An 8,750-nucleotide genomic window follows, 5' to 3' on the forward strand; every position below is an offset into this window, starting at 1 on the left:
GGGTAGGGGTAAGGGGGGAACTGGAGTTCCACAGTATTCAAAAACAGTCTCAGAAAATAACTTTGATTCTGCAGATCTTTTCGATGTAACGTGGTCGTTAAGAGCAGTCAGACTGCCCAGTTCAAATTCCAATTCGCTACTTACTAGCTGTGTGTCATTGGGCAAGTGGGTTACTTCTCCTCTTTGCCCCTCAGTTCCTTTATCCGTAAAAATGGAGATAATGGAATATACCTTAAAGAGTTGTAAAGAATAACTAAGTTTGTATATGTGAAGGACTTAGAACAGTGCCTGGCACAGAAAAAGCATTATACAAGTGTCTTTTGTTATTATTCTTTATTTAATAATATACACGATGTTCAAATAGATCATTTTTATGCCTCAAAACAGACCTTTATAAGATCTCAGAGCTGTTGATGTTGATTTGCACACCAAGTGACTAAATTTATTAAGAATGTTATTTACACAAAAATAAAAACAATTGAGAAATCTACAAAGAGGAATCCGTAGGAAAGCCAACAACCATTGCTACATAACTCTGCTAATCTAAGCAACTTCTAAAAATGGCAATTGGTGAAACTTCTAAAAATGGCAATTGGTGATTATCTACTCTAACACAAATAAGGTCTTAAGAAATACGTCTACTCCCCAAAGGATGAGCAACTTACCTGATCTCAGTTAGACAGCGATTGGGGCTGGAATTGCCTCAAATGGTCTCCTAAGTGCTGAGAGATTTTCAGGAATTTAGCAAGCCGGTTGTTAAACAATTGGTAGCTTAAAATCAGCCATGATAGAAGAATTTACACCACCAGAGGTCAAAACACAACCAATTAGGGCTTTGGTTCTTGAGGAGCTGGTTGTAAACACTTGTTGGCACACCACTGACTAGAGGTAGCATCATTCTTGGATTTTATCAATGAAAATCTTAGCTTCATGTTGACCATAATATTTCTAATTTTGGACTAAAGACTTCCTTTGCAAGTTCTTAAAAAGTCACTCCTGTTTAGCTTTTAGGACGATTTCTTCTAAACCAGGTTGTACCTCTCCAAATACAGCTGTACATTAAAATCATCTGCAAGTTTTTAAACATCCCAATAGCAAGATTGTACCACAGACCCATTGAGTCTACGCTATGGGTGATGGATGAGACTGGGTTCTCAGTATTTTTCTTAAAACAACCCCATGTGATTCCAGTGTGTGGCCAGTTTGAGAACCCATTGTGCCAAAGTCTTCCAAAGTTAGAAATTTAATGTGGGCTATTTTCATTTGATGTCAATGAAAATGGAGTGGAAGGTCATCAAAGTCAGGGGTACCAAATGTCTCCAACGTCACACTAAGTAACAGTGGGCAGTCAAAATACTACCATAAAATCAACACAGATGTAATCAAGTCCTGTGTTAGGGAAGTAAGTGTTTACCTCTTATCTTTGTTATTTCCCCAGGAGGTGACACAAGTGGCCATTATCCATGACATATGGAAAAGCGAAGGTTTAAAAACAGCAAAATGTGGATCAACAGGAAAAACAAAGCCACAAAATAATGCTAAACCTCTGCAAAATATAAATCATCTTTCAGGAGAATTTAGAAAGTAAGTTCAAATTACTCAAAAAATGTAGCATGGGACTAAGTTTTGAAATAGTATTTCCTACATTTTCTATCTATTAAAAAAAAATCAGTGTTGGAATGCAAAATTTTTAGGTCCCAGTTATATGCATCGGGATTTTGGCACTATCTTTGAAACATAAGAGCGCCTGTTTAGCTAACTGACTGTTGTGCAACGATTTTAATTGGTCTGGTGGTATAAAGTGAATATCCCAGTAGCTCCAAGGATTGATGCTTCTACAGCTAAAGGGTTTTGAAAACTAGATCTGTGGCAAGTCTAAGTTTCACATTCCATTAAGAAGACCAAATAATATCATTCCCTCGTTGGAATCTCAGATGAACGTGAATTTTTGCACAATCTTGCATTTGGCATTATAGTACTATTATTCTTGATCTTCTATAATTGCCTTTTTTTCAGATTATTAATGCATCATTAATGCATGTAAGTTGCATTAAATAAGTTAAATAATGTAGAGTGAGTTGACAAGAGAGTTCAGTTTTAGGATTTCCAAAATAAATCATCAGTGGGCTTGTGTTTCCTCAATGTAATTTGGCAGCTGGGGAATACTTACTGTGCCGACAGCCAGCACGAATTTAGATTTGTATTAAAACCTGTCTTGTAATATGGCGCATTGTATTCATTGCAGCACCATCTCCCTCAGCTAGATTGCGTGCTGTTGAAGGTGAGGACACATCCTAAGCCACTTCGTGTCCATGAAATTTTCCAAGAAAAGTGCTAGTTTGCAGCAACTACTGATTGAATTCCTGACTGACGTGGGAAGGTGCAGAGCATCTATTGCCTATTTCATGCATTAGGGAGTATGCATAGGATGGGATGGGGAATATAAATTTAATATAAATATAATAGCAAGAAACCCACAAGGGTAGTGGGGAAATATGGATTTGAACCCCGGCTTTTTTTTTAAAATTGAGATTCATAATAGTTTACATCATTGTGAAATTTCAGTTGGACATTATTTCTTGTCCATCACCACATAAGTGCTCCCCTTCACCTCCTGTGCCCGCCCCCTGCCCCCCTTCTCCTGAACTCTTTTCTTTGTCCATGTGTTTGTTCATACTCCACATACGAGTGAAATCATATGGTATTTGTCCTTCTCAGTTTGGCTTATTTCCCTTAGCACAATACCCTAGAGGCCCAACCATGCTGCAAATGGGATGAATTTGTCTTTTGTTATGGCTGAGTGGTATTCCATTGAATATATATATACCACATCTTCTTTATCCAATCATTGGTCGATGGGCACTTGGATTGTTACCATGTCTTGGCTATTGTGAATAGTGCTGCAATGAACATAGGGGTGCATGTTACTTTGGATTCTTGATTTCAAGTTGTTTGGATAGATACCCAGTAGTGGGATAGCTGGGTCATATGCTATTTCTATTTTTAGTTTTTTGAGGAATCTCCATACTGTTTTCCATGGTGGCTGCACCAGTTTGCATTCCACCAGCAGTGTATGAGGGTTCCCTTTTCTCCACATCCTCTCTAACATTTGTTGTTTTTTGTCTTCGTAATTACAGCCACTTATTACCTGTGTGACATTGTGTCACAAACTCTAACTTGCAATTTCCTAATTTGTACAACGGAGGCAGTAATGGCTACCCCAGACGGTTCATGATATGATGCATGTGAAAGCACTTTGTAAAGCGTAAAGCATTTTTCATACATAAAATATAATAATGATTATGTCTATGAACACATAAATATGAATCTTTCTTTTCATCATATAGGTTTTTTGTTTGGGGTTTGTTTTGTTTGTTTGTTTTTGTGTGATGCTCCAACCCCATACAAACTTTTCTGTTTACCAGGCTCCTGAATGATTAATTATAAAAAAAAATAGAGTGAATAGAGTCAAACATATTACAGTCTTGATTCATCCCACCAATAGAGGGAAATAGATAAGATGCTGTTAACTAGAGTGTTATTCAGCCTCTGAAGTCATGCACTTGGATCCTAGTTCTCTTGCCCCACAGCTGGGAGACCTTGTGTAACTCATTTACCATCACATAACTCCACTTTCTCCACCTTTAAAAGAGGGAGCCCAACTGGATGATCTCTAAGATCTCAATTATTTCTAAATTCTATATCATATCTAATAGAATTGGCTATTGAATATTGAAATAACCTTATTATGTTCACAAGCTTTTGTATTTTAATAACTGCCTGCTCCCCAACTTCCAGAAGTTCCATGCACACAAATAATCATTTTATATTTATTTTATATTATAATATAAATTTATATATATTATATTTATATAGTTATATTCTCCATCCAATCCTATCTCCCATCCAATAGATTCCTTGTCATCCTTCAAGAGACATCAATCCCATACTGACTTCTCTAACCTGCCTCTGAGGAGGAGAATTTGGTAACTCCCTCCACTGCGTTACCACTGCAATATAACAATGTATTGGCATCTCTAACTCGAGACTGAGAGCTCAGTTGAAGAAATTTTAAATTAAAAATTTTTTAATTAAAAAAATTTCCAGCCCACTGTGATTGATTCCCAGAAAAGTCTTTGTAAATGTTCGCTAAGTAAATGAATGTGGGAATGTATACCACTTCACCTGTTGACCGCAGTATCCTACACACCAAGGCCCCATCCAATGCGGAGTTTGGAAACAAATGGATGGATTTCACCCAGGTGAGTTGAGGTAAATTCTTTTTCTCAGAATTTCACAGACAATGAACAATGTGATTATTGTTGGCCACTATAATATGCCATCACATACAACTTTCCCTTCTTTCCTCTTGACATGTTGAGGTCTGGAATGTTAAACTATAAACAGGAAGTCTGTCTGCTTCTGCTTTTCTGGTAAGTGACATGCATAACCCAGGGATGGTCAAATACCTGACGTAGCCGGATTCCTGTTACATTCCTGAGTCTATAGGAAAGCCAAGGAATTTTCTTATCTAGAAAAAGTCAGGGAAGTCCATGAATTAGTAATATGATTAAGATTTATCTGCTTGCAACATGGAGTATAGATTAGATCTACCACTCCCAGCTGCACACTCTGTATTTATCTTGCATAGAATTCAAGTTAATTTTAGGTTTTTGAATGGCTGATATGAGGGCAGACACATTTGGGTGGAGAGGATGCAGGAAATATTCAGAAAAGCATAGAAGGGAACCTCTCTCAGTTCCTTGCGTATCTATGACCTAGGTTTGTGGCTCACTGAATCTAGAACTCCTGCAGGATTCGTCAGAGATCCACAGTCTTTTGCTGATTTATATTTGTTTTGCTGATTCAGCTGGTAGATGTATGAGATTAGTTTTAGGAAGACCATTCCATAGTGGGCAAATGTTTAAACTGAAGCGTCTTTGCCTTCTTTGGGTGAAAACTCTCTGCTCATTCGTAAGCAGTGGGTGAGAAACGGAGAGAAGATATTTGAAATAATTCCCAGGTAAACAATGACATAACTCCCCGGTAAACAGAAAGGACCAGAAATATATCCTGATGAAAAAGTCTCTCCTTCCTGGGGCAAGTAGAACAAAGGTATTATCATCAAATATTCAATTAGGTCTATCACTATTTGCAGCATTTACTCCAGAAAGTAAAAGGATGCTTCACAAGCCACAGGAACACCAAACAATTTCCCCACCCAGCTTTCTTGATCCCAGTGAATACAGCAAAACAACACATTATTTCTAGACGGTAATTCTTAACAACAGCAATATGTTAGACACCACCTTAAGCAAGTACCCTGCTCAGAAAATCACAATCTAAATTCAAAGGACAGAGTCATTCATTCAACAAACACGACTGCTGAAGAAAGATGAATGAGAAAAGGCCCAGCCTTCAGGGAACTCAGAAGCTCCTCAGCGAGCGGGAGGCCAGAAGAGAGTGGAGGACAGGAACATATGGAGGGAGGCTAATGGAGAGCAAAAAGTAGAATGTGAATGAGTTTTATGTTGTTCTTTGAGGATAGGTTTAAGAAAGGTAGCTGATATGGTCTCTTAAGCATAAACGTTGAGCGGCCCTGTGTTATGTCATCCACTCTCCTTCGTTAAGAATTAAACCTGAAGGGCAAAGAAGACTCCTTCGAGGGTGGATCATTGGCATTTCTAGAGCATGGACATTCATAACACAATCTAAACCAACGTTTCTCTTATGACTGCTGTGTGGTCCAGCAGGGCCTGATATGAGGGCAAATTACCTGCCCTGCCCTTGTGCTCATAGACAGGATGCTGGAGAGTCTTTGTTACTGAAACCAAAGTGGATTCGCCTCCTGTCAAGTTAAGTCAGACCCTCCAGCAGAAGAAGTTGTCTCACAAAGTAAAGTATATTTGCGGCAAACAGGAGACCACCAGGAATCATTTCCAGAGTCATGGCGTCCTCGAAAAAAGGGAAGCAGGGACACTTATTTGCGATGGGGAATGAATATTCAAAAGGGAGAGGTGGTATTAGCTCCAGCGGGCTCAGTTGGAAAACATCCTTCCACACACACTGCAGGTTATGATAATAAGGCCTAAGCTCCTTCCTGGAGAGATCTTACCACTAAAAATAAGGCAAAGGTCACAGGCGTAGCTCTCATAGTGAGGCTTAGTCTGGTTCAGAGTGGTTGGTGATGGCATTCCTTAACATAACAAAAGGAAAAACCATTTGGCAAAACAGTTAAATGCTTCCAAACCCACCCTTGAATTCCTCAGGACAACTAGTCCGTGACATCTTCATGCTGACAATCGTCTCTCACCTGGTTGTCAGCGGTCTCATTGACAATCATTACCAGACAGATCTGACAAGGTCAGGGCTCTCTGAGGACGTGGGAAATCTTCCTGTGATAGAAGAGGGCATCTGGCCGTTCCTGTTTTTTGGCAAAGTAGAAACCCTTATGAGGTCAGTATGGGTCTTTTTTGTTTTTACCAAATGACCTTGGTCTGGGAAGCCACTTAAGTACAAAGGTCAAATTCTAATTTTTCTTTTTGAAATAATTTACATGATTAGTAAAAGACATTAACAGAGAAGGTCTGAAAAAGCAGGCTGAACCAATATCAAGATAGATTTTAAATTTTTAAAAAAGAATTTAATTAAAACTTACACCTGCAGCCTTACCTTAAGCACATTCCTTGGTGACACTATACTTTATTAATAGGGTAGGTTCTGGAAAGGAAATAAATCCTTTTTATAGAATAATACAGAATAAGTTGTTTTAGCTGGTACTTTTCAGTGTTTTAAAAGTAATATTTTCTTTTATTTCTACTCTCAAGCATCAGATGGAGCAAAGGAAAGATTTCTTTGTTAGTGCCTTAGAGTTTAAAGCCATTAGATTGCAAACAACTTGACAGAACCCACAACGCTCTGGGAAGGGGCAGTCCCCCAGCTGTTTGGCTCAGATGCTTTGGTCCCCGGCCGCCCGGCCGCCCGACAAATCAAAGCACTTCCTCCAGTGATTCCATATCAACGTTGTGAAGAGAGAAACCGCGGCGTATTAAAAATTTTAAGTTTATTTGAGCAAAAATAGATTCCAACTGGACAGTGCCAAACCGGAATTAGGAGTTCTCCAACAAGAGCTAAGGGAAAGACTTTTATAGAGAAAAAGCAGAAGCAAAGTAAGGAAATTACTCATTGGCTATAGCTTAAGCGTTTGCCTTATTTGGGAAAGTGAGTTGGCTGTTTGTGGTTGGCTGTCCTTAGGTCTCGATTTCTTAAGCTTGAGGCATTTACAGGCTTAGCTTTGAGCTTGCTACTTAGGCTGCTAAGGCATTAAAACCACCTCAGTCTAATAGCCTCCTTGTTTAACTAATGTAACAACACATATGGAATAAAGGAGGGGGAAAAATAACTTAAAATGGATTGTAATTTTTTATTATTATTATTATTATTTTTGTGAGAAAGATTGGCCCTGAGCTACATCTGTGCCAGTCTTCCTCTATCTTGTATGTGGCACACTGCCACAGCATGGCTTGATGAGCAGTGCATAGGTCCACACCCAGGCTATGAACCCCCAAACTCCAGGCTGCTGAAATTATACCACTTCTCCTAAGTTACAGAAAGGTCAGTTTCAGTAGACAATTACTCACTTTTCTATTTCACTTTGCCTGTGTAAAAAAAAAGTGTTAAATAATAATATTGAACTATAAGCTAGGCAAGATTCTTAGTGCATTGTATGCATAATCCTATTTTATTCTCCTAATAATGTATAAAGTAAGTCCTTTTAAAAAATTCCTATTTTATAGATAGAGCAACTGAGGCCCAGAGTGGTTAAGATCTTGTTCAAGGTCATACAACTAGTTAGCAGTGGATCTGGAGTTTGAATCAGGGAAGCTTCCTCAAAACCAGTGCTCATGACCACCACACATACAGTCAAATGCCAGCTTTCTCTCATCTGCATTCAAATATGATTATTAAACTGCATTTTTAGTCAACTTAAGCTAAGCTGAGCTATTTAAATAGCTTAAATTGAGCTCCTAAAAATACTTACTTTCAAAAATGTTGCATTGTTTGAACTTCTATCCTAATTCTAGGAACTCAGTCTAAGGAAATTTGCAAATACGTGCCAGTCAGGAAGATCAAGGAAAAGCCAGATTTTTATAACATTTGAGTGCATTTGTATAATAGAATATTATGCAGCAATTTAAAATAATGGCACAGATCTGTATTTACTGACATGGAAAGATGACCTGAACATATTACTGGGTGAAGACAGGTTACAAGGTAACGTGCATAGTTTTATCCCATTTTTGGAAATAATATACATACTAGTTGTAAATAGGGATATAGACTGATTATATTAATAAACATTTATTAACTGTTTATTGTCATGCATGGTTATATGTTTTATATATATACTAATTCATGTAAATCTCAAAAAAAACCCCAGATGATAGGTACTATTTTGCTCCCATTTTACAGATGAGGGAAAAGTGAAAGGTTGAATAACTTGCCCAAGAATATGAAGAAAGCAATATCTTTAGCGTGCTCACAAAATGTTAATGATGATTATTTCTGGATGATGGAATTTAGGGGGAACTCAAGCATAATTTTTTGCATTTTAAATTTTTCCCAAGTGACTATTAGTTATTGATATTTCATGAAAATATTTTTACTTTGAGAAAAAAGCTTTTTGTTGTTTAATTTGTTTATTCTACAGACATCACAGAAAACTTTTACTAACACCAGATAATCTCTGG

At 37.8% G+C, this 8,750-nt stretch overlaps 1 long non-coding RNA gene across 1 annotated transcript; it reads left to right on the plus strand.

The window, feature by feature from the left end:
- Positions 1-1,438: 1,438 nt before the first annotated feature.
- LOC139085002 (uncharacterized) lies at positions 1,439-4,100 on the plus strand. Its single transcript, XR_011542952.1, has 2 exons — positions 1,439-1,584; positions 3,914-4,100. It is a non-coding gene; the product is annotated as an uncharacterized lncRNA (long non-coding RNA).
- Positions 4,101-8,750: the final 4,650 nt, after the last annotated feature.

The sequence above is a fragment of the Equus przewalskii genome, chromosome 8 (genome assembly GCF_037783145.1).
Source record: "Equus przewalskii isolate Varuska chromosome 8, EquPr2, whole genome shotgun sequence".
Lineage (NCBI taxonomy): Eukaryota > Metazoa > Chordata > Mammalia > Perissodactyla > Equidae > Equus > Equus przewalskii.